Source organism: Patella vulgata, chromosome 5 (assembly GCF_932274485.2).
Source record: "Patella vulgata chromosome 5, xgPatVulg1.2, whole genome shotgun sequence".
NCBI classification, from domain to species: Eukaryota; Metazoa; Mollusca; class Gastropoda; family Patellidae; genus Patella; species Patella vulgata.
The window spans coordinates 45,363,368-45,390,409 of NC_065883.2; positions in this window are offsets into that span (position 1 = coordinate 45,363,368).

Genomic DNA, 27,042 nt, shown 5'->3' on the forward strand with positions numbered 1-27,042 from the left:
AGGCTGCCTTATCTGACGGCCCCATTTTACTCGAAAAGAGATACACTGTCAAAAGTGAAAATGGACGTTTTTGAATTTTGTCTAAATAATGAGTAATTGCTCCACCAATCCTCAGATATTCAGCAATTCGTCGTGGCGTGCTCCTAATCAACCGTTCAATCCAATCACGATTTGGGGCAATCTGACCAACTCATCTTGCAGTGCCACGGCCAATTCTTGCAGTGTTGTCGGTTGACGTTGACGTTGACGAACACGTCTCCCGACCATGTCCCATACATGCTCTATCGGGGAAAGGTCAGGACTCATGGCTGGCCAAGGCATATGGACAATATGGTGACGCTGGAGGTAGTCATTCACGACACAAGCGGTGGGCACGGGCATTATCATCCTGAAAGATGAAACGTCGACCTGTAGAATGAGGAACTATCGGTGCCAGGATGTGGCCATTGTAGTACACACCAGTGACCCTTCCTTGAAAAATATGCAAGTCCGTTCTGCCAGTCATTGTGATTCCTCCCCACACCATAACGACCTTCGCCTGATTTTGTCATGATGTCTGACATTAACGTTAGCATGACGGCACATGGCGCTTATTTACATATCCGCCAAATGCGAACACGCCAATCCAGAGTAAATCTGGACTCATCTGAGAACATTACACGCGCCCATCGACGATTACCCCAACGATTACAGGCTGTGACACATTAAGCATGTTGGTTACTGCTCGCCCGTTATCAGTAATTCCCAATAAGGCTGTGGCACATAAAAGATTTTTTTTTCCAAAACCAGAATTGAAATTCATTTAATAGTTTATATTTTTCAAAATATTCTGTAATTTGAGAACTTTTGACGTTCATCATGTTTAAGACGTCTCATTGCAAACATGGATAGGATAAACCAGCGCGGAAGTTTTCATCAACCCTTCCTTGAAGTGTCAAATTTAGGTTCTCAATGGATTTTTATCTAACATTACAGTGTCGAACATTGGAACAGAATTTGTTGACCAAAGATTTAGCACTTAAACAGGCTAAGAAAAGGATCAGTCAACTAGAGACATATATCGGAATACTTGCTTACAATGTCAAAGTTAGAGTACCAGACAGAATCTGATATAAATATGCGAATTGTTCAGAAAATGCACAATGACCGAGCAGCTAGCCACCATACCTACTCGATTATGTTGCAGAAACGATCTATGGGCTTAGAATCGTTTGTTTTCTCAAATGGCAGGCTTCCGGTAGTTTTAGCGGCAATATCTTTTAGGTTACTAGATGGATTCTTATCTAACATTACAGGAATGTAGTAAACTATGAATAATAATAACTCCGCCATTTTACTTTCAGTGTCGAATATTGGAACAGAATTTGTTGACCAAAGATTTAGCACTTAAACAGGCTAAGAAAAGGATCAGTCAACTAGAGACATATGTCAGAATACGTGCTTACAATGCCAAAGTTAGAGTACCAGAATCGGATATAAATATGCGAATTGTTCAGAAAATGCACAATGACCAAGCAGCTAGCCACCATACATCCTCCATTATGTGGCAGACACGATCTATGAGCTTAGAATCGGCGGAAAAGCATTCTGTCCAAGAAGTACCAGTTGGAACAAATTCTACAGCGACTTCAAAAGAGAAAAGAAACAGAACACTGGCCAATAACCCAAGAAAGTGTACTATGATTTCGAAACAAAACGATATTTCTGAAAAATCTTTGTTTGAATATCAGTCTTTAGCTTGTAACCCAGACGCTTCAAAAGAATAAGATGATTTGACCAGTACAGAAATTATAAATTTTAAACCAAGTCCTAATTCAGAAGGATATTCAGGAAACAATAGAGAAACAACAAATACGTGTCTTGGAAGTAAGATACCCTCTTCTAAAATGAATATTTCGGAGACGGGTAATCATCTAAGGGTGGCTAATGTCAAAGGGCTTGCTTAAACTCCATCAATTGATTTACAGTATGGACAATTCGAGCACGAAGAGAAACACATTGCTTAACCCTACTTAATAAAAACAAAAACTCAGGGGATGAAGGACCAGTGGATACTGTGATCGGTTATGATGAAGAACTTAATCATTTTATCGACATGTTTCTTAAAAGCAACACATTCGATTTTACTAACTGAATTAGTGACAGTAGCGGTGAAAATAGTTCTGGTGACAATGATCTGTAAAGTGTCATTTTTCTAAACGTTTTCCATCATATTGTCCTAATTTGTTATTTGTCCATAACTATTTATCAGAATTAGTTGTTGTTTAAACAATAATATATTCAATCAACTGAATTGGATTGAACAGCAGGCAAGGGTCTACGTAAGTTTTCTCCAAACATATAAGATAGTTAAATCTTATGTTTACAATAAACAATGACAGACATATGTATAGGCAGTAAGTTACAAACATATATACATTTCTTGGAGTGTAATGGTAAGATATTTATTACATTTTCGTTTTAGGTTATGAAAATAGAAAGAAAATTACATATTGTAAATATATTTTTTAATGTTAAGATCTCTTGCTATATTTTATGTTAGAATTGATATCATTAGTTGTATAATCTTTCTTTTTTTACTTTTTTTTTTGTTAACGCAATACAGACTACAGACGTTTAGATCCTAGATCCGTATTAAATCTGTTCAACATCCAAGTTTTCCTTCTGGACATGCTGCCGCTGAGACATAGCTGCTGAGCTGGCGTATTTCCACGCTTTACGTCCGTATCTTTTACAATTATTTCAACATATTTACTTTAAATTTCAACATATTAACTTAGACTTTTTATCTTAAAACTTCGACACATTTCGACTTAATATCGACATTTCAACTTGGCAACTTAAAATTACTAAATATGTTTTTGTGTACGTTTGCTCTGTAATTTAAGCGCATATTGCTGTAAGCGGCTACGTGGATCATTTTAAATGAATACCATTCATCATACACGAAACATGTGATAATGTAACATGTAAAACCGAAAACCACATTTAAATTACTTTATTCTGTGCGATGTTTGAGTGTTTGAGGTTTTAACATAAAAAAACCTAGTTATTTTCATTATGGAAACCGTAAAGAAAATATCATTCACTGCCAACTAAGAAATAAATCTAGTAATCTCAATAATCATCTTTTCCACAACTACCTATCTGAATCAAAAAAATGTCCAAAATGCAATTCTTCGGATGGAGATAACTTCCACTTGTTCTTCTCTTGTCCATCTTATTCAGCTATGAGAATCGAACTATTAAATTCATTAAAGGTATTCACAGAAACTATTAATCTAGATCTAATTTTAAATGGCTCTACAGATCTTCCGAACACCTCCAATATCTGGATTTTTGAAGCAGTCCATTATTTTATTAAAAGTACTCATATTGTTGTATAATATCAAATGATTGCATCAACTATACTTCGTATATATCATTTCCACATGAAACTGTATATAGTTTGGTTTTACAATGTATTATATTTATTTTTATTTTTATGTATATGTTATATTTATCGCTTTTTATTTTCTGTATCCTTGGGAAAAAACCTTATATAGGCTTTGCCTGTTGTTCAATCCTTTTCAAATGAATAAAATATTGTTTAAACTAAAATAATATTCGACCCGCGTGACGTATTTCATTGAAATGCCCGTGTTGGATAGTGTCTGTATTTTAAGTGTCTGTATTGCGTATATATAGATATTACCCTTGTGCTTTCGCACTCGTACAGGGGGCGTAAAATAATTGGTCGCAAAATAGAAGAAAAAATCCCAAATTTTATATATTTGCTTGAATCCGTGCAACTAAATTGCATACCTCACGCTACTCACCCAGAACTTTAGTATAAACCCAGCAAACACAAAACGTTTAGACAACATTCGTAATTGGTTCTAATATGGTTGCGTTCAGAATGTTTTTTTAAGCACGTTCTCCAAACGTTTGAAAAGGGTTCAGAGATAGACTGTACTTTTTTATAAACGTTCCAGAAACATCGCCAGAATGTTATCTTTTGACGTTTTAATTTGACTTTCATTCAACAATGACCGAACGTTATTTCCCAAGCCTCGTCAGACAACCTGTAAACGTCAGTAAATAATGTTCTTCTAACGTAACTATTCTAGCGTTTTAACTTATGATTCTTTGAACGTTAGTAATATATTTGTTTGTGACGTTATATTGATTTCAGTTTTCAAAACGTTCTGTTTTCCCAATCTAAAAACGTTAAAATTAAACGACAAATAAACCATTCCAATAAAGTTTCTAAAACTTTGTATTTCTATTTTACACATTCTTTACATCTTACATCATAAGCAAACGTAGCAGTAAAACATTAGATTAATGTTTCAACCCCGTTTTTTATGACATTATATCGTTGATACTGTGAAACGTTACTAAACATTAATTAATATCGTTCTAGTGACGTTTTGTATGACGTTATATCGCTGATACTGTGAGATGTTACTATCATACGTTGTAGCAATGTTTGCACATGGTCAGACAGTCGTAGAGACTGCCCGACAAAATGACCACTCCCCGTGCAAGGATAGGTTGGGACCCTGTTGAGGTCACATTTCTTATCCGATTTCATTGAAACTTGGGCGTATCGGATCGTAGCTTCCCGGATTATGGCCCCTAGTTTTACGTAAAATCGCTTTTGATTTTATCTTGTTCTCTGTCTATCTTGCCTGGCAACCGCTGGATAAGCAAACTGTTGACAGGTTGAACTAACGATTACAATATCAATGGGGAGAGTATCATACTTGTCACAAACATATGATATTGGTGACTCAAAGGACTAATCCAGGTTGTAAATTTTGTCAAATTTTAAAAGTATTTAACAACTTTGAAACTAATACACTCCAGGGGCCGGTTGCTCAAAGCTCCGTTATGTTAACGGATCATTAACTTTAACGGAGAGAAAGGTTGTTGCTGGAAGCCCCGTTAACTTTAACGTGTAGTTAACTTTGCGTTATATTTAACGGAGGTGTTGGTCTCCGTTATCTGTTTAATGATGGCATTAGTAAGCTGTAGCAAAAAGTCATAGATTACATTGTACCTTTGTAATTTTCTATAGAACATTCTAGAGGGTTGGGCGATGCGTGCCTAATTCCATTTTCTATAGGATGAAATTCTCTACTATTTTACAGAATTTTGGTTGCCTGTAGGAAATAATGGCCCCATAATTATGTAGTGCAAATCCCATAATTTTTTCTACAGATTTATGCTAAAATTTCTAAAGGGAAAAATAAAGTATTCTATGGTGTTTTCTGTAGTAAATTCTAGTTATCTTTTTGTCTTTAATCAAGTTTTGTGAACAGACTGCACAGTTAGTTGTCTCACTTGCTTCAGTTTCTTGTTAATACTAACTTCTATGAAGTTGTTATACATGTACATTGAATTCAAAAATTTAAAATTCAGCCAATGAACAAACAAAATTCTCTTGGATTAACTTTAATGAATCCGTTAGCTAACAGATAATGAAATTGACTTTCCAGCAACAGAAATTTAACGGACCGTTAACAAACGACAAGTTACCAAGATAACGATCCGTTAAACTCTAACGGATCGTTAAAATAACTTAATTTTGAGCAACCGGCCCCAGATCATTAAACCTGTTAAAGAGATTACCAAGATACTATTATGTCGAATTTTAAAAGTATACTCAAATTAAAAACTTGACATTTGGTTTAAGGCAACTATTTTAGTGTTATGTTGTGCACAGACGACCTTGACATCAACAGAAAGCAAGAAGACGTCTCGCCGAAATCCTTGACATTGATAACGTTCGTGATGTCACAGTACCCCCCAAAATGAAATTCACAGACTTGGAGAACAATCGGAATAAAGTGTTTAGTAACGGTTGTGGCCTCCTCTAGCGTCTCGTACTGCCACACAACGTCTTCTCATGGATTTCAGAACATTAGTAAACACTACCCGAGGAAGACGTCGCCACTTCTCAGCAAGAGCATGTTGAAGGTCCTGGAACGTCAGTGGTGGATTCAATTGCTGACGAACACGTCGACCCAGTTCGTCCCAGATGTGTTCAATAGGATTAAGGTCGGGGCTAAGCGACTTGGACACCGGCATTTCTTAAAAAATTCTGGGTAGCAATTGCTGTATGGGTTCGAGCATTGTCTTGTTGAAACGTTAGTCCAGGCCCATTTAAGTTCCCTTGCACAACAACAAGAGGAGAACGTCCATGTGCACAAAAAGAACCCCAAACCATGACGCTGCCGACACCAAATCGGTCAACTTAACGTTCATCTCCTCTGCGGTACACTCGGACCCTGCCATCGGCAAATCTCAAAGTCAATCAAATCGGTCAACTTCTCTGACGCATACTTGAGCGTAACGTTCACCTCGTCTGCGGTACACTCGGACCCTGTCATCGGCAAATCTCAAAGTGAATCGAGATTCGTCACTAAAGACATCCGAATTCCACTGTCTTTGAGTAAATCTTATGTGTCTTGTGGCCCACACAAGTCGGTTACGGCGATGAAGAGGTGTCAATATTGGTCTGGCGTGAACAATTAAAGGCTCTTGCAACAGTGACCGGCATTTTCTAACAAAGATGAAAATAACAATTTTAATTTGTTTTTCCAGTTCAAGTTATGTGTGCGTGTTCAGTTTAAGCAAACTTGCATCGATTGACCTCACGAGTTTGTGTTTCACGTGTTTTTCAGGTTTTTCATCTTTATATGCTCACGTGTTTCACGTGTTTTTCAGGTTTTTCATCTTTATAAGCTCAAAAGTCACGTGATCCACGTGACTTAACAATTTTATGAAATTAAAGGCTTCTTACAACTTACTATCGTTAGAAACACTTTAAAATTTATTTGACTTACCAGACAAAAAAATTGAAATTTGTTAAAATTCATCAGTGTCAAGTTTTTAATTTGGCTGAGTATAATTTAACAACTTTGAAACTAATACACTCCACAGCATTAAAAAGGCTTCTTACAACTTACTTTCGTTAGAAACACTTTAAAATTTATTTGACTTACCAGAAAAAAAAGTTGAAATTTGTTGAAATTCATCAGTGTCAAGTTTTTAATTTGGCTGAGTATATTTAACAACTTTGAAACTAATACACTCCCACAGCATTAAAACTGTTAAAGAGATTACCAAGATACTATTATGGTCTCGTGCAATTAAAACTCTTAAAGAGACCACCAAGATAATATATGGCCCCATGCATTAAAACTATTAAATTTACCATCAAGGTCCGATTCGTCCCATGCAATTAATATACTATTCAAAAAAAGTAGGGGATATTTGATTTTGGGGGCATAATACTAAAATATGCAAATGACTACGAAAAAAGTCACTATAGAACCTAACAGAAGAAACATTTCCAGTTACATGTGACGCCCAAACGCACCAATAGCTACCGCATGGAATGCAGGTGATGCTTGGGATCATCATGGGGGTCCAACCAAAGATTTGCACGACTCTGACTTTGAATGTTACAGTCATTGTGGCATTGAATTCCAGGGTGGAAACATCAGTTTAATTGTTTTAGTGACCAGAAAACAAATGTTGATATGCGTCGGCTTACCCAAAATGAAAGGTTACGTGCCCTTGGCATGCTACAGATCGGCACAACACAGGCGGTTGTGGCGCGGACGATGAATGTTTCTCAGTCTGTCATAAGCAGGCTATGGTCCAGATACCGTGATACACAATCTGTACAGGGCAGACCACGCTCAGGTCGACCAAGGGCGACAACTCAAGCCCAGGATCGATTTATCCGTACCTTGGCCTTGAGAAATCGTGTCATCACAGCAAATCAGTTCAGCGCTTGTCTTCAAACAGACACTGGTGTGAGAGTGAGTGGCCAGACGATTCGGAATCGACTGCATAGGGGTCACCTTCGCGCCCGACGTCCTCGCGTGATCCCTTGTTTGAGAGATCATCACATTCAGGCAAGACGTCGTTGGTGTAGGGATCGTCAACACTGGGATAATCGACGCTGGAGCAATGTGATGTTTTCAGATGAGTCAAGGTTCACTGTTGATTTTTTGGACAGACGTAGGAGGGTGTGGCGTCGTCGAAACGAGCGCTTCCAAGACGTTAACGTCATCAGACATGATCGATTTGGGAGTGGTTCTGTTATGGTGTGGGGAGGCATCACTGTTTCTGGAAGAACGGCTTTACATGTTGTTGCAGGGCGTGTTACAGGCCAGTACTACCGGGACAACATCTTGGCAGTCCATGTTGTGCAGTTCGCACGACGTCATGGCCGCCGTTTCATCTTCCAGGATGACAACGCAAGATGTCACAGGGCCAGGATCGTTACAGGTTACCTCCAACAACAGAACATCACCACATTACCTCTCCCCCATCGAGCATGTCTGGGACATGCTTGGACAGAGGTTACGTCAACGTCAACAACGTCCTGCCAATGTCCAAGAACTTGCTGCTGCGTTGCAACAGGAATGGGACAATCTGGACCAAAATGACCTTAGACGTCTCATTAGGAGTATGCCACGTCGGATCAATGCTTGTTTGGCAAACAGAGGAGGATTTACCCGTTACTGACTTGGTTGTGATGCTGTGGTAACTTTGCTGTTTGACCCCGGGTATCATTTTACCCTTATAATGGTCAGTCTGTGCCTTACTTAGTCTAACGATCATTTGGAATAAATCGATGAATGTGAACTTCATTTCATTTTGTCATTTGTTTCTTCGTCAGTTTCATTACGTGATTTTAATAACACTTAAAAATCAAATATCCCCTACTTTTTTTGAATAGTATACTATTAAAAAGACCATCAAGGTACGTAGAGGTCGCATGCATTAAAGCTAATAAAGAGACCATCAATATACTTAAAAGACACGATCGAAGTACGACGATGTGGTCTCATGCAATTAAAACTGTTAAAGAGCCATCAAGATTAGGAGGGGGGGGGGTGGATGACTGAATGGTCATAAAGTCTGCCATTGAGTCAACTGGCGTGGCTTCGATTCCCCGGTTGTACTTGACAAAGAGTAGGGCCGCCTGTCGAACCTCGTGTATTTTACCTCTTAAAGATTAGGAGGGGGGGTGGGGGTGGATGGCTGAATGGTCATAAAGTCTGCCATTGAGTCAACTGGCGTGGCTTCGATTCCCCGGTTGTACTTGACAAAGACTAGGGCCGCCTGTCGAACCTCGGGAATTTTACCTGTTAAAGAGCCATCAAGATTAGGAGGGGGGGGGGTGGATGGCTGAATGGTTAGCGTGTGCGCGCTGTATCATAAAGTCTGTCATTGAGTCAACTGGCGTGGCTTCGATTCCCCGGTGTACGTGACAAAGAGTAGGGTCGCCTGTCGAACCTCGTGAGTTTTCTCCGGGTCCTCCCACTGCTAAAGACCTCTACGCGCAAGCGAACTATTGAAATAAAATTAAACCATACGTTAGTCCCGAAATGACCTGTTGAGTGGACATTAAACCCCATCTCTCTCTCTCTCTATCCCGTTATACCGTTCCATCAACTGTAAGAACTACTCCGTCTTATTTTCATATCAGGTAAAAATTAAGGAAGGTGAGAGTACATTTTATTGGGACAAATTCTCTCTTGGACAACAGACCTATCGGGTCACTAAACTCTCGCCATTACCGTATTTAGACCGGACAGGCCCCCACAAGATCCAACTGTTTCCCGCAAAAATATAGACAATAGTCATCGGTATGGCATTTTTTATTCGCACTGGTCGCGAAAGCTTTGAACACTGATTTATCATTGCTGATAGTCATGTTTGTGAGCACGTGGGAGCCCTGTATTGGGGGATCCACGAATGTATTTTTTTATCTAAATTCATCCAGGTTACTTACCCTGCCTACTAGTGGAAGAAATAGCTAGGATCACTAGTACATATGGCCTCAGATATTGAGTAGTACTCTTCAAAAAATAAGTAGGGGATATTTAGAAACAATATATAAACTGGGGAAATGCACTGATGTTTTTATTAGAAGTAACCAGTGTATGTTAATAATAGGCCAATTGCCTACACATGAACATAAACAGTTCATATGAGCGGCTTAGGCCGCCTTCGGCTCGTCCAGATGTTCAACCATAGTTCAACTAGGTCTCGACCATGCGCACCCGAACTTGAAATGGTTAGACTATAGTCGGTTGAGGCTGGTCAAGTCAGATTTAAAATGGCGTCCCGCGACAAAACATATGTTGTTATGAAATTGTTATATGAAGATAGAACGTATACTACCAATGTTGCCCAAGAACCTGAGACTTATTTAAATTCACATAACATATTTAAGTAGTTTCCATATTATATAGAGTGAATAATCATGTTTTGTCAATCAATTCGACCAAGGATTAAATCCACCAAGGCTGATGTCAGACTGAAATTGTGAAAGTGACAGTATTATAGTAAAAATATTTCATCCATTTGTGAATTTTATTTGGAAAAACAGTAACACAAACAAACGATTTTGTTCATTAAATACATCAGTTTGATATACATTGTAAATATAAATTATGTAACTGTAATTAAACTCTGGATATACAGTTGATTTGTTTATTTTATTGTCTGGAGATAACTCGGTCACTAACTCAACTGTCAGTAGATTTCTTGAAATCGTCGTTATCATATATTCTACTTCTAGTACAGCCTTTTCAGCATAGTCAGAAACTTTTGGCAAACGTTCCGGGAATTTTTCTCCAAGGAATGATGTGGTCATATCCAAAGCTTTCATTAAGAAAAATTGCGTTTTCGTTAAGTAAAAGGTTTTGTAGCAATTCATTAAGAGAACGGCGACCATTTTGACGACTATGATCGAACTAGCTTCCGTTCGGATGTAGTGAATTATACTCTGCCGTATAGTCGTGACCATACAAGCGCACCCGAAGGCTGCCTTATCTGACGGCCCCATTTTACTCGAAAAGAGATACACTGTCAAAAGTGAAAATGGACGTTTTTGAATTTTGTCTAAATAATGAGTAATTGCTCCACCAATCCTCAGATATTCAGCAATTCGTCGTGGCGTGCTCCTAATCAACCGTTCAATCCAATCACGATTTGGGGCAATCTGATCAACTCATCTTGCAGTGCCACGGCCAATTCTTGCAGTGTTGTCGGTTGACGTTGACGTTGACGAACACGTCTCCCGACCATGTCCCATACATGCTCTATCGGGGAAAGGTCAGGACTCATGGCTGGCCAAGGCATATGGACAATATGGTGACGCTGGAGGTAGTCATTCACGACACAAGCGGTGGGCACGGGCATTATCATCCTGAAAGATGAAACGTCGACCTGTAGAATGAGGAACTATCGGTGCCAGGATGTGGCCATTGTAGTACACACCAGTGACCCTTCCTTGAAAAATATGCAAGTCCGTTCTGCCAGTCATTGTGATTCCTCCCCACACCATAACGACCTTCGCCTGATTTTGTCATGATGTCTGACATTAACGTTAGCATGACGGCACATGGCGCTTATTTACATATCCGCCAAATGCGAACACGCCAATCCAGAGTAAATCTGGACTCATCTGAGAACATTACACGCGCCCATCGACGATTACCCCAACGATTACAGGCTGTGACACATTAAGCATGTTGGTTACTGCTCGCCCGTTATCAGTAATTCCCAATAAGGCTGTGGCACATAAAAGATTTTTTTTTCCAAAACCAGAATTGAAATTCATTTAATAGTTTATATTTTTCAAAATATTCTGTAATTTGAGAACTTTTGACGTTCATCATGTTTAAGACGTCTCATTGCAAACATGGATAGGATAAACCAGCGCGGAAGTTTTCATCAACCCTTCCTTGAAGTGTCAAATTTAGGTTCTCAATGGATTTTTATCTAACATTACAGTGTCGAACATTGGAACAGAATTTGTTGACCAAAGATTTAGCACTTAAACAGGCTAAGAAAAGGATCAGTCAACTAGAGACATATATCGGAATACTTGCTTACAATGTCAAAGTTAGAGTACCAGACAGAATCTGATATAAATATGCGAATTGTTCAGAAAATGCACAATGACCGAGCAGCTAGCCACCATACCTACTCGATTATGTTGCAGAAACGATCTATGGGCTTAGAATCGTTTGTTTTCTCAAATGGCAGGCTTCCGGTAGTTTTAGCGGCAATATCTTTTAGGTTACTAGATGGATTCTTATCTAACATTACAGGAATGTAGTAAACTATGAATAATAATAACTCCGCGATTTTACTTTCAGTGTCGAATATTGGAACAGAATTTGTTGACCAAAGATTTAGCACTTAAACAGGCTAAGAAAAGGATCAGTCAACTAGAGACATATGTCAGAATACGTGCTTACAATGCCAAAGTTAGAGTACCAGAATCGGATATAAATATGCGAATTGTTCAGAAAATGCACAATGACCAAGCAGCTAGCCACCATACATCCTCCATTATGTGGCAGACACGATCTATGAGCTTAGAATCGGCGGAAAAGCATTCTGTCCAAGAAGTACCAGTTGGAACAAATTCTACAGCGACTTCAAAAGAGAAAAGAAACAGAACACTGGCCAATAACCCAAGAAAGTGTACTATGATTTCGAAACAAAACGATATTTCTGAAAAATCTTTGTTTGAATATCAGTCTTTAGCTTGTAACCCAGACGCTTCAAAAGAATTAGATGATTTGACCAGTACAGAAATTATAAATTTTAAACCAAGTCCTAATTCAGAAGGATATTCAGGAAACAATAGAGAAACAACAAATACGTGTCTTGGAAGTAAGATACCCTCTTCTAAAATGAATATTTCGGAGACGGGTAATCATCTAAGGGTGGCTAATGTCAAAGGGCTTGCTTAAACTCCATCAATTGATTTACAGTATGGACAATTCGAGCACGAAGAGAAACACATTGCAGTTGGATTCTTTGGACAGAAACACCGAAAGCAACAGAGATCATTCCCCACACCAAAGCTTAACCCTACTTAATAAAAACAAAAACTCAGGGGATGAAGGACCAGTGGATACTGTGATCGGTTATGATGAAGAACTTAATCATTTTATCGACATGTTTCTTAAAAGCAACACATTCGATTTTACTAACTCAATTAGTGACAGTAGCGGTGAAAATAGTTCTGGTGACAATGATCTGTAAAGTGTCATTTTTCTAAACGTTTTCCATCATATTGTCCTAATTTGTTATTTGTCCATAACTATTTATCAGAATTAGTTGTTGTTTAAACAATAATATATTCAATCAACTGAATTGGATTGAACAGCAGGCAAGGGTCTACGTAAGTTTTCTCCAAACATATAAGATAGTTAAATCTTATGTTTACAATAAACAATGACAGACATATGTATAGGCAGTAAGTTACAAACATATATACATTTCTTGGAGTGTAATGGTAAGATATTTATTACATTTTCGTTTTAGGTTATGAAAATAGAAAGAAAATTACATATTGTAAATATATTTTTTAATGTTAAGATCTCTTGCTATATTTTATGTTAGAATTGATATCATTAGTTGTATAATCTTTCTTTTTTTACTTTTTTTTTTGTTAACGCAATACAGACTACAGACGTTTAGATCCTAGATCCGTATTAAATCTGTTCAACATCCAAGTTTTCCTTCTGGACATGCTGCCGCTGAGACATAGCTGCTGAGCTGGCGTATTTCCACGCTTTACGTCCGTATCTTTTACAATTATTTCAACATATTTACTTTAAATTTCAACATATTAACTTAGACTTTTTATCTTAAAACTTCGACAAATTTCGACTTAGTATCGACATTTCAACTTGGCAACTTAAAATTACTAAATATGTTTTTGTGTACGTTTGCTCTGTAATTTAAGCGCATATTGCTGTAAGCGGCTACGTGGATCATTTTAAATGAATACCATTCTTCATACACGAAACATGTGATAATGTAACATGTAAAACCGAAAACCACATTTAAATTACTTTATTCTGTGCGATGTTTGAGTGTTTGAGGTTTTAACATAAAAAAACCTAGTTACTTTCATTATGGAAACCGTAAAGAAAATATCATTCACTGCCAACTAAGAAATAAATCTAGTAATCTCAATAATCATCTTTTCCACAACTACCTATCTGAATCAAAAAAATGTCCAAAATGCAATTCTTCGGATGGAGATAACTTCCACTTGTTCTTCTCTTGTCCATCTTATTCAGCTATGAGAATCGAACTATTAAATTCATTAAAGGTATTCACAGAAACTATTAATCTAGATCTAATTTTAAATGGCTCTACAGATCTTCCGAACACCTCCAATATCTGGATTTTTGAAGCAGTCCATTATTTTATTAAAAGTACTCATATTGTTGTATAATATCAAATGATTGCATCAACTATACTTCGTATATATCATTTCCACATGAAACTGTATATAGTTCGGTTTTACAATGTATTATATTTATTTTTATTTTTATGTATATGTTATATTTATCGCTTTTTATTTTCTGTATCCTTGGGAAAAAACCTTATATAGGCTTTGCCTGTTGTTCAATCCTTTTCAAATGAATAAAATATTGTTTAAACTAAAATAATATTCGACCCGCGTGACGTATTTCATTGAAATGCCCGTGTTGGATAGTGTCTGTATTTTAAGTGTCTGTATTGCGTATATATAGATATTACCCTCGTGCTTTCGCACTCGTACAGGGGGCGTAAAATAATTGGTCGCAAAATAGAAGAAAAAATCCCAAATTTTATATATTTGCTTGAATCCGTGCAACTAAATTGCATACCTCACGCTACTCACCCAGAACTTTAGTATAAACCCAGCAAACACAAAACGTTTTGACAACATTCGTAATTGGTTCTAATATGGTTGCGTTCAGAATGTTTTTTTAAGCACGTTCTCCAAACGTTCGAAAAGGGTTCAGAGATAGACTGTACTTTTTTATAAACGTTCCAGAAACATCGCCAGAATGTTATCTTTTGACGTTTTAATTTGACTTTCATTCAACAATGACCGAACGTTATTTCCCAAGCCTCGTCAGACAACCTGTAAACGTCAGTAAATAATGTTCTTCTAACGTAACTATTCTAGCGTTTTAACTTATGATTCTTTGAACGTTAGTAATATATTTGTTTGTGACGTTATATTGATTTCAGTTTTCAAAACGTTCTGTTTTCCCAATCTAAAAACGTTAAAATTAAACGACAAATAAACCCTTCCAATAAAGTTTCTAAAACTTTGTATTTCTATTTTACACAATCTTTACATCTTACATCATAAGCAAACGTAGCAGTAAAACATTAGATTAATGTTTCAACCCCGTTTTTTATGACATTATATCGTTGATACTGTGAAACGTTACTAACATTAATTAATATCGTTCTAGTGACGTTTTGTATGACGTTATATCGCTGATACTGTGAGATGTTACTATCATACGTTGTAGCAATGTTTGCACATGGTCAGACAGTCGTAGAGACTGCCCGACAAAATGACCACTCCCCGTGCAAGGATAGGTTGGGACCCTGTTGAGGTCACATTTCTTATCCGATTTCATTGAAACTTGCGCGTATCGGATCGTAGCTTCCCGGATTATGGCCCCTAGTTTTACGTAAAATCGCTTTTGATTTTATCTTGTTCTCTGTCTATCTTGCCTGGCAACCGCTGGATAAGCAAACTGTTGACAGGTTGAACTAACGATTACAATATCAATGGGGAGAGTATCATACTTGTCACAAACATATGATATTGGTGACTCAAAGGACTAATCCAGGTTGTAAATTTTGTCAAATTTTAAAAGTATTTAACAACTTTGAAACTAATACACTCCAGGGGCCGGTTGCTCAAAGCTCCGTTATCTTTTAACGATCCGTTAACGGATCATTAACTTTAACGGAGAGAAAGGTTGTTGCTGGAAGCCCCGTTAACTTTAACGTGTAGTTAACTTTGCGTTATATTTAACGGAGGTGTTGGTCTCCGTTATCTGTTTAATGATGGCATTAGTAAGCTGTAGCAAAAAGTCATAGATTACATTGTACCTTTGTAATTTTCTATAGAACATTCTAGAGGGTTGGGCGATGCGTGCCTAATTCCATTTTCTATAGGATGAAATTCTCTACTATTTTACAGAATTTTGGTTGCCTGTAGGAAATAATGGCCCCATAATTATGTAGTGCAAATCCCATAATTTTTCCTACAGATTTATGCTAAAATTTCTAAAGGAAAAAATAAAGTATTCTATGGTGTTTTCTGTAGTAAATTCTAGTTATCTTTTTGTCTTTAATCAAGTTTTGTGAACAGACTGCACAGTTAGTTGTCTCACTGGCTTCAGTTTCTTGTTAATACTAACTTCTATGAAGTTGTTATACATGTACATTGAATTCAAAAATTTAAAATTCAGCCAATGAACAAACAGTATTCTCTTGGATTAACTTTAATGAATCCGTTAGCTAACAGATAATGAAATTGACTTTCCAGCAACAGAAATTTAACGGACCGTTAACAAACGACAAGTTACCAAGATAACGATCCGTTAAACTCTAACGGATCGTTAAAATAACTTAATTTTGAGCAACCGGCCCCAGATCATTAAACCTGTTAAAGAGATTACCAAGATACTATTATGTCGAATTTTAAAAGTATACTCAAATTAAAAACTTGACATTTGGTTTAAGGCAACTATTTTAGTGTTATGTTGTGCACAGACGACCTTGACAGTGTTTAGTAACGGTTGTGGCCTCCTCTAGCGTCTCGTACTGCCACACAACGTCTTCTCATGGATTTCAGAACATTAGTAAACACTACCCGAGGAAGACGTCGCCACTTCTCAGCAAGAGCATGTTGAAGGTCCTGGAACGTCAGTGGTGGATTCAATTGCTGACGAACACGTCGACCCAGTTCGTCCCAGATGTGTTAAATAGGATTAAGGTCGGGGCTAAGCGACTTGGACACCGGCATTTCTTAAAAAATTCTGGGTAGCAATTGCTGTATGGGGTCGAGCATTGTCTTGTTGAAACGTTAGTCCAGGCCCATTTAAGTTCCCTTGCACAACAACAAGAGGAGAACGTCCATGTGCACAAAAAGAACCCCAAACCATGACGCTGCCGACACCAAATCGGTCAACTTAACGTTCATCTCCTCTGCGGTACACTCGGACCCTGCCATCGGCAAATCTCAAAGTCAATCAAATCGGTCAACTTCTCTGACGCATACTTGAGCGTAACGTTCACCTCGTCTGCGGTACACTCGGACCCTGTCATCGGCAAATCTCAAAGTGAATCGAGATTCGTCACTAAAGACATCCGAATTCCACTGTCTTTGAGTAAATCTTATGTGTCTTGTGGCCCACACAAGTCGGTTACGGCGATGAAGAGGTGTCAATATTGGTCCATTATAGGGCCTCCGAGCTCGAAGACCAGCAGCCTGCAAGCGATTTCGAACAGTTTGTGTAGTTACCCTTCCACCAAACATCTGTCTACTTGTGGAGGTTGCAGTGACAAATCTGTTTCTAAGATGACGTAATCGTATTGCTTGATCTTCCTGGACGGTCGGCAATAGTTCCAGTTTGAAGCACTCTCATTCTAAGATTAATTATTGTCTGGCGTGAACAATTAAAGGCTCTTGCAACAGTGACCGGCATTTTCTAACAAAGATGAAAATAACAATTTTAATTTGTTTTTCCAGTTCAAGTTATGTGTGCGTGTTCAGTTTAAGCAAACTTGCATCGATTGACCTCACGAGTTTGTGTTTCACGTGTTTTTCAGGTTTTTCATCTTTATATGCTCACGTGTTTCACGTGTTTTTCAGGTTTTTCATCTTTATAAGCTCAAAAGTCACGTGATCCACGTGACTTAACAATTTTATGAAATTAAAGGCTTCTTACAACTTACTATCGTTAGAAACACTTTAAAATTTATTTGACTTACCAGAAAAAAAAATTGAAATTTGTTAAAATTCATCAGTGTCAAGTTTTTAATTTGGCTGAGTATATTTAACAACTTTGAAACTAATACACTCCACAGCATTAAAAAGGCTTCTTACAACTTACTATCGTTAGAAACACTTTAAAATTTATTTGACTTACCAGAAAAAAAAGTTGAAATTTGTTGAAATTCATCAGTGTCAAGTTTTTAATTTGGCTGAGTATATTTAACAACTTTGAAACTAATACACTCCCACAGCATTAAAACTGTTAAAGAGATTACCAAGATACTATTATGGTCTCGTGCAATTAAAACTCTTAAAGAGACCACCAAGATAATATATGGCCCCATGCATTAAAACTATTAAATTTACCATCAAGGTCCGATTCGTCCCATGCAATTAATATACTATTCAAAAAAAGTAGGGGATATTTGATTTTGGGGGCATAATACTAAAATATGCAAATGACTACGAAAAAAGTCACTATAGAACCTAACAGAAGAAACATTTCCAGTTACATGTGACGCCCAAACGCACCAATAGCTACCGCATGGAATGCAGGTGATGCTTGGGATCATCATGGGGGTCCAACCAAAGATTTGCACGACTCTGACTTTGAATGTTACAGTCATTGTGGCATTGAATTCCAGGGTGGAAACATCAGTTTAATTGTTTTAGTGACCAGAAAACAAATTTTGATATGCGTCGGCTTACCCAAAATGAAAGGTTACGTGCCCTTGGCATGCTACAGATCGGCACAACACAGGCGGTTGTGGCATGCTACAGATCGGCACAACACAGGCGGTTGTGGCGCGGACGATGAATGTTTCTCAGTCTGTCATAAGCAGGCTATGGTCCAGATACCGTGATACACAATCTGTACAGGGCAGACCACGCTCAGGTCGACCAAGGGCGACAACTCAAGGCCAGGATCGATTTATCCGTACCTTGGCCTTGAGAAATCGTGTCATCACAGCAAATCAGATCAGCGCTCGTCTTCAAACAGACACTGGTGTGAGAGTGAGTGGCCAGACGATTCGGAATCGACTGCATAGGGGTCACCTTCGCGCCCGACGTCCTCGCGTGATCCCTTGTTTGAGAGATCATCACATTCAGGCAAGACGTCGTTGGTGTAGGGATCGTCAACACTGGGATAATCGACGCTGGAGCAATGTGATATTTTCAGATGAGTCAAGGTTCACTGTTGATTTTTTGGACAGACGTAGGAGGGTGTGGCGTCGTCGAAACGAGCGCTTCCAAGACGTTAACGTCATCAGACATGATCGATTTGGGAGTGGTTCTGTTATGGTGTGGGGAGGCATCACTGTTTCTGGAAGAACGGCTTTACATGTTGTTGCAGGGCGTGTTACAGGCCAGTACTACCGGGACAACATCTTGGCAGTCCATGTTGTGCAGTTCGCAGGACGTCATGGCCGCCGTTTCATCTTCCAGGATGACAACGCAAGATGTCACAGGGCCAGGATCGTTACAGGTTACCTCCAACAACAGAACATCACCACATTACCTTGGCCAGCACTGAGTCCCGACCTCTCCCCCATCGAGCATGTCTGGGACATGCTTGGACAGAGGTTACGTCGACATCAACAACGTCCTGCCAATGTCCAAGAACTTGCTGCTGCGTTGCAACAGGAATGGGACAATCTGGACCAAAATGACCTTAGACGTCTCATTAGGAGTATGCCACGTCGGATCAATGCTTGTTTGGCAAACAGAGGAGGATTTTTACCCGTTACTGACTTGGTTGTGATGCTGTGGTAACTTTGCTGTTTGACCCCGGGTATCATTTTACCCTTATAATGGTCAGTCTGTGCCTTACTTAGTCTAACGATCATTTGGAATAAATCGATGAATGTGAACTTCATTTCATTTTGTCATTTGTTTCTTCGTCAGTTTCATTACGTGACTTTAATAACACTTAAAAATCAAATATCCCCTACTTTTTTTGAATAGTATACTATTAAAAAGACCATCAAGGTACGTAGAGGTCGCATGCATTAAAGCTAATAAAGAGACCATCAATATACTTAAAAGACACGATCGAAGTACGACGATGTGGTCTCATGCAATTAAAACTGTTAAAGAGCCATCAAGATTAGGAGGGGGGGGGGGGTGGATGACTGAATGGTCATAAAGTCTGCCATTGAGTCAACTGGCGTGGCTTCGATTCCCCGGTTGTACTTGACAAAGAGTAGGGCCGCCTGTCGAACCTCGTGTATTTTACCTCTTAAAGATTAGGAGGGGGGGGGGGGTGGGGGTGGATGGCTGAATGGTCATAAAGTCTGCCATTGAGTCAACTGGCGTGGCTTCGATTCCCCGGTTGTACTTGACAAAGACTAGGGCCGCCTGTCGAACCTCGTGAATTTTACCTGTTAAAGAGCCATCAAGATTAGGAGGGGGGGGGGGATGGCTGAATGGTTAGCGTGTGCGCGCTGTATCATAAAGTCTGTCATTGAGTCAACTGGCGTGGCTTCGATTCCCCGGTGTACGTGACAAAGAGTAGGGTCGCCTGTCGAACCTCGTGAGTTTTCTCCGGGTCCTCCCACTGCTAAAGACCTCTACGCGCAAGCGAACTATTGAAATAAAATTAAACCATACGTTAGTCCCGAAATGACCTGTTGAGTGGACATTAAACCCCATCTCTCTCTCTCTATCCCGTTATACCGTTCCATCAACTGTAAGAACTCCGTCTTATTTTCATATCAGGTAAAAATTAAGGAAGGTGAGAGTACATTTTATTGGGACAAATTCTCTCTTGGACAACAGACCTATCGGGTTACTAAACTCTCGCCATTACCGTATTTAGACCGGACAGGCCCCCACAAGATCCAACTGTTTCCCGCAAAAATATAGACAATAGTCATCGGTATGGCATTTTTTATTCGCACTGGTCGCGAAAGCTTTGAACACTGATTTATCATTGCTGATAGTCATGTTTGTGAGCACGTGGGAGCCCTGTATAGGAGCTTTTACGCGTGACGTATTTCCGCTGTCTATTTTTAGCCTGGCCTTTTTCAACACGGGTCTTAACATGGTAAATGCTAGGGAAAATGTTTTTTTCCCTTTTTTTCTCTTTATACAAAAACTGTTCTTGAATGCCACTCTTGTGGTAAGTTGCGTGTAGCATTCGTAATAAATTACCAATTTCAAATCGTGTCTAAATTATTTTTGTTTCGTTTTATTGACGATATACTGCGTTTTAGCAGACGATATATTTCAAGCTAAAAGCTGAAGGGTGAATGATAGAGGCCCGGCCGCAGCTGCCCGGTTGGCGCGAAAATGTCGTATTGTCTGGTACAAATGTCGTGATGTCGGGTTGTCGGCCATGCTCCTCACAATATACCGTATGATTATGAACACTGATCCTGGTTACTCCCTGCCGGCCTGGCAAAGAACAGTATCTAGTCGTGCAAATAGGGCATAAACACAAGCTCCTGGTATCTAGTCGTGCAGATGGGGCAAAAACACAAGCTCATGTGTACACATTGGCGTACACATAAAAGTACCATTTACAGTTGACATTCGATGAAGAAATGCGACTGTCTATTGAAAATTTCCACCATAGCACTCTACAAAGCGTATGCCTATCTTCAATTGACCGATCGGTGCAGAAAAGTAGGAAAATGAAATGAATTGGGGTTTAACGTCCTAATGTTCTGCTCCGACTGGGCTAATGCGGGAACATTGTCCGGTAGCGGCGCTACTTTTACGTACACGCCGATATGTACATGAGACGTTTGTTTTTTGTCCCATCCAAAATGACTATAAGTTATCCCTTGCCAGAACCCTCCCCTGTCAATGAGGAATCATGAATGGTGAATACCATTAAAAGACTAAACCCTCACAGGGCCGGCGGAGCCAATTCTTGGTTGGGGGCGGGGGGCTACCATCCGAGGTCCCTCTTCGAGGGTCCAGGGGCCGCCTAGGCTCTTGGGGGTCTAGATCGTGGGAGACACTTTCGGGGCGATTTCTGGCTAATAAACTACTCAGCAATGAAGTGAAATTTATTTCTTTTTAAACTCCCTTATCATAAAAACACAGTCGATGGTGGTTTAATCATGTGATGCTGGACAAAAAATGCATAATAATATAGGCAACCAAGGTTGTGGACACTCTAGATGTCATCCGATTTTGATGAAACTTACCTTGTATGTTTATTACCGAAAGATCTCGGTTTCTTTCGATTTTGGCGCATACAGGACCGTCACTTCCTAGATTATGGCCCCTGTTTGTACGAACAATCACATTTAGTTAGTGGACCCTGTAAAAATAACAGTTGTTATTTGACTGTAAAAACCGTTCAACAATATCAGGTCACATTTTTTTACCGATATTGACGAAACTTGAAATATAGGTCTTTCTCCCAAAGATTTCGGTTTTGTTACTTTCGATATTGGCATAATAGCCGGCAATACTATATACCGGAAAATACCGGAAAACACAGGTAAACACCGGAAAACAACCGGAAAACACCATTTTATACTGAATACCGGAAAAAACCATTTTATACTGAATACCGGAAAACCCCGGAAAAACACTAAATACCGGAAAACATCCTAAATACCGGAAAACACCCTAAATAGGTAACCCGGAGCCTGGTCCTCTGTGTGCGGTTTTGGACCAAGTGAGCGCCGATGAAGGAAGGTCAAGGTCATTACGATGTTCGTTTTACAAATAGCCGACCCCCCCCCCCCCAAAAAAAGAAATTTTTTTGACGAAAAAATTTTCTGTCACAAAAAAAAAAAAAATCGAATTTTCCGAAAAATTGGTTTTACAAAAAAACATTCCGTAGAAAATAATTTTCAGAGAAAAAAACTTGGGGTTTTTTTTTGAGAGAAATTTGGGAGAAGAAATTTTTCTTTGACCGTTAGGCGGTCGTTCGCTTGTATGTTAATGAACTTATTTCATCAGCGCTCACCTGGTCCAAAACCACACACGAGGACCAAACTCCGCATTACTAAATGGCTACCGGAAAACTTAGAAGAGTAAACTGTGCCCGAGATTTTTTTTAGAGAGCGCGCCGCGCCGCGCCGCTCCGGGAGGGATCATCGTCAGGGTGGGACGGGGATGGAATTGTCCAGTCACGTGACGAACATAGATCTTCCGTTCCTCAACCCATATTATTTCCACAGTCATTGTCATTAATCACAAATTACGGGATGATATACGAAAATGCAGGTTTACTTTGAAATAGTGAAAATGATACTTTTCCATCTACAATCTTCAGATCAAAGGATGCAAATTCTTACACAGTGCAGCATAATTTGTGCAAAAGAAGACATCTCGAATATCATCGATTGTCGGAAAAAACATTTTCTCGGGGACATTTTTTTTCCGAATACGCATTCGGTGTAAGTCTTCAGCCACCAGGAAGTGGTTAACGTAGTAATGTTTTATTACGATAGTAGTACATAAAACAAATTGGTTGCCAGAGGTTCTCCGGGGGAAATTAGCCTCATCGGCTAGAGTCCTCTATTTCACAAACAAAAACATCAATTGCTTCCTTGAAAATTTATCGATCAACCCTTTTCACAGACGTCCAGCTTACCACTTCCCGTCAATGCAGTAAGATAGAATATGTAGTTTTCTCATGGACAATTGGGCGAAAGTTGGGGTTTTCTCAAGGAAAACTGGTCAACGAGTTGGGGAAAAAAGCTCGAAAAGTAATCCAGAAAAAAATCCTGTGTGCGGCCCTCGGAATATGATGGAATATGTTGAATATTATTATGGTTCAAGGGATTATATTTGACCCTGGAATGAAAGTAAGCTCAGAAACAAGTAGATTTTTAGCCCTTCCAACGAGATGGATAGCTCTTGGAAAGGATAGACACTTTTCAGATTACAGCCTGTCCGAGAATTGTGTGGCATCCATTTCGTTTGATGATTAGGACACATAGCGGTTAAACCTGGAACTTCAACTCGAACTATTCAGAGATTTATTAACTCGCTTTTGATGATACTAGCTGTTTTATGATGCGATTTTTTGTTACCTAGGGAGGAGTTGGCCTAATCGTGCCTTCCACTAATTCGTACAACCCTGGTGCCAGCGTTACTAGTAAGAATCAGAGACCGGCGCAACCGGCATATAACGGGGCCCTCAGAGGGCTGTGTTTAAACTACTGAAATACTGAAACACTGAAATCTACTGAAATTTACTGAAAACTAAAATTAAAATACAAAATAAAATATGGTCAATGATGGAGGTAGACTGATTACGTCTTTTAAAACATTCAAAGCATAATAGACATCAACAAAATTTTGCAGAAAAAAAAACGGATTTTTTTTTTTTTTGTGTGTGTGTGTGTGTGTGTGTGTGTGTGGGGGGGGGGGCTATTTGTAAAACGAACATCGTAATGACCTTGACCTTCCTTCATCGGCGCTCACTTGGTCCAAAACCGCACACAGAGGACCAGGCTACGGGTTACCTATTTAGGGTGTTTTCCGGTATTTAGGATGTTTTCCGGTATTTAATGTTGTTCCTGTGTTTTCCGGTATTCAGTATAAAATTGTGTTTTCCGGTTGTTTTCCGGTTGTTTTCCGGTGTTTCCGGTATATAGTATGGCCCCATAATAGCTTACGTTCACTCTAGAGGTCACAATTTTCATCCTTTCCATATTCGCGCATATCGAATTGTAAATCCCTGGATTATAGCCCCTGGTTATACGAAAAATCGCGTTTTTAGCTTTTGCAGGTTACAATTTTTATCCGATTTAAAAGGCGTTCGAATACATTCACCGTTATCACATTTCCTGAAAATCGGACCGAGCTGCCTAAAAAAGTGGTCGCCCCCATAAACGCATGTCCCAGGTTAGAGGTCGGAACTGGAAGATGATATTTATGGAATTCTGCAAAGGGTCATAGGGCAGGTACCCATCGAATTTGAAGCTGATACCAGCCCCTATGGGTAATAGGTCAATAAAATTTTGAGGGTGTGTAGTATGGGTCCGGCGACACACTGGCGGCACAAATAGGACCGATCGGCTATGTGGTTCGAAATTTACATACGTTCTCCGACGCAACTCGAGTTCAATATAGCGATGTGTCGTATCTGTCTGAACTCTATTCGGCCTGAGTGGGAATTGATATCCAGTGGGTCTCTTTTGACCAACAGTCTAAGTGGGCCACCGTCTCTCTAGGAGTTACTAATTTTATCAGGATATCTTGAGAGATTAATTCTTATTCGGTCAATCTCTTTTGACCAAGGGGACAAATGGGGCACCTTCTCTCTTATCTTCTCAGCAGAACTGTTGATTGGGACTATTAAATTTCAACTTCGAATCCGGACTTTGGCTTCCCCACAGCAAAACAATGGGAATTGCCATTTTTGGACGGCACAGGAAGGTCATTTTTTTTGGCTTCCGTGCGGTTCCTCTATTGTTATCACGGGAGACTATGCCTGCATATGTTTAAAATGAAAAAGAGGCCACCTTAGCAATATGATCCCGAACAGGTCCAAATTTGGCTTAAACATGGGTGATGTGCTACCAATTGCCACCATGAAAGGGGTCGGGTGTAGCGTTAATCCATCTAAAAACATGGCGAAAATGTAAAAAGTCAACTTTGGCATTTGAGTTCCCCAGAGAAAAGCCCATAACTAGCTCCTATTTGTAGTAGGTCAATAAAAGTTGGCGCGAAAATGTCGTACTGTCTGGTACAAATGTCGTGATGTCGGGTTGTCGGCCATGCTCCTCACAAAGGACCGTATAATTACGTACACTGATCCTGGTTATTCCCTGCCGGCCTGGCAAAGACCAGTATTTAGTCGTGCAGATGGGGCAAAAACAAACGCTCCTGGTATCTAGTCGTGCAGATGGGGCAAAAACACAAGCTCCTGTTTACACATTGGCGTACACATAAAAGTACCCTTTACAGTTGACATTCGATGAAGAAATGCACTCTACAAAGCGTATGCCTATCTTCAATTGACCGATCGGTGCAGAAAAGTAGAAAAATGAAATGAATTGGAGTTTAACGTCCTAATGTTCTGCTCCGACTGGGCTAATGAGGGAACATTGTCCGGTAGCCGCGCTACGGTCTACACTTCTATTCAGTTCCAACTTTACGTACACGCCGATATGTACATGAGACGTTGGTTTTTTGTCCCATCCAAACGACTATAAGTTATCCCTTGCCAGACCCTCCTCTGTCAATGAGGAATCATGAAGGTGAATACCATTAAAAGACTAAACCCTCACAGGGCCGGCGGAAGCAATTCTTGGTTGTGGGGGCTACCATTCGAGGTCCTTAAGCGAGGGTCCATGGGCCGCCTAGGCTCTTGGGGGTCTAGATCGTGGGAGACACTTTCGGGGCGATTTCTGGCTAATAAACTACTCAGCAATGAAGTGAAATTTATTTCTTTTTAAACTCCCTTATCATAAAAATACAGTCGATGGTGGTTAAATCATGTGATGCTGGACTTGACAAAAAATGCATAATAATATAGGCTACCAAGGTTGTGGACACTCTAGATGTCATCCGATTTTGATGAAACTTACAATGTATGTTTATTACGGAAAGATCTCGGTTTCTTTCGATTTTGGCGCATACTGGACCGTCACTTCCTGGATTATGGCCCCTGTTTGTACGAACAATCACATTTAGTTTGTGGACCCTGTAAAAGTAACAGTTGTTATTTGACTGTAAAAACCGTTCAACAATATCAGGTCACAATTTTTAACCGATATTGACGAAACTTGAAATATAGGTATTTCTCCCACAGATCTCGGTTTTGTTACTTTCGATATTGGCATAAATCGGACCATAACTTCATAGATTATCTTTGATTGTACGAAAAATCACGTTTTTAGCTTACGTTCACTCTAGAAGTCACAATTTTCATCATTTCCATATTCGCGCATATCGAATTGTAAATTCCTGGATTATAGCCCCTGGTTATACGAAAAATCGCGTTTTTAGCTTTTGCAGGTTACAATTTTTATCCGATTTAAAAGGCGTTCGAATACATTCACCGTTAACACATTTCCTGAAAATCGGACCGAGCTGCCTAAAAAAGTGGTCGCCCCCATAAACGCATGTCTCAGGTTAGATCTAAATATCACGACCACCTACAGATTTCGCCAATCCTAACCAAAGCTCTAGTCCAAATAGAATGCAATAAATAGGAGAGTTACGTTCCATCAACTGTAAGAACTCCGTCTTATTTTCATATAAGGTAAAAATTAAAGAAG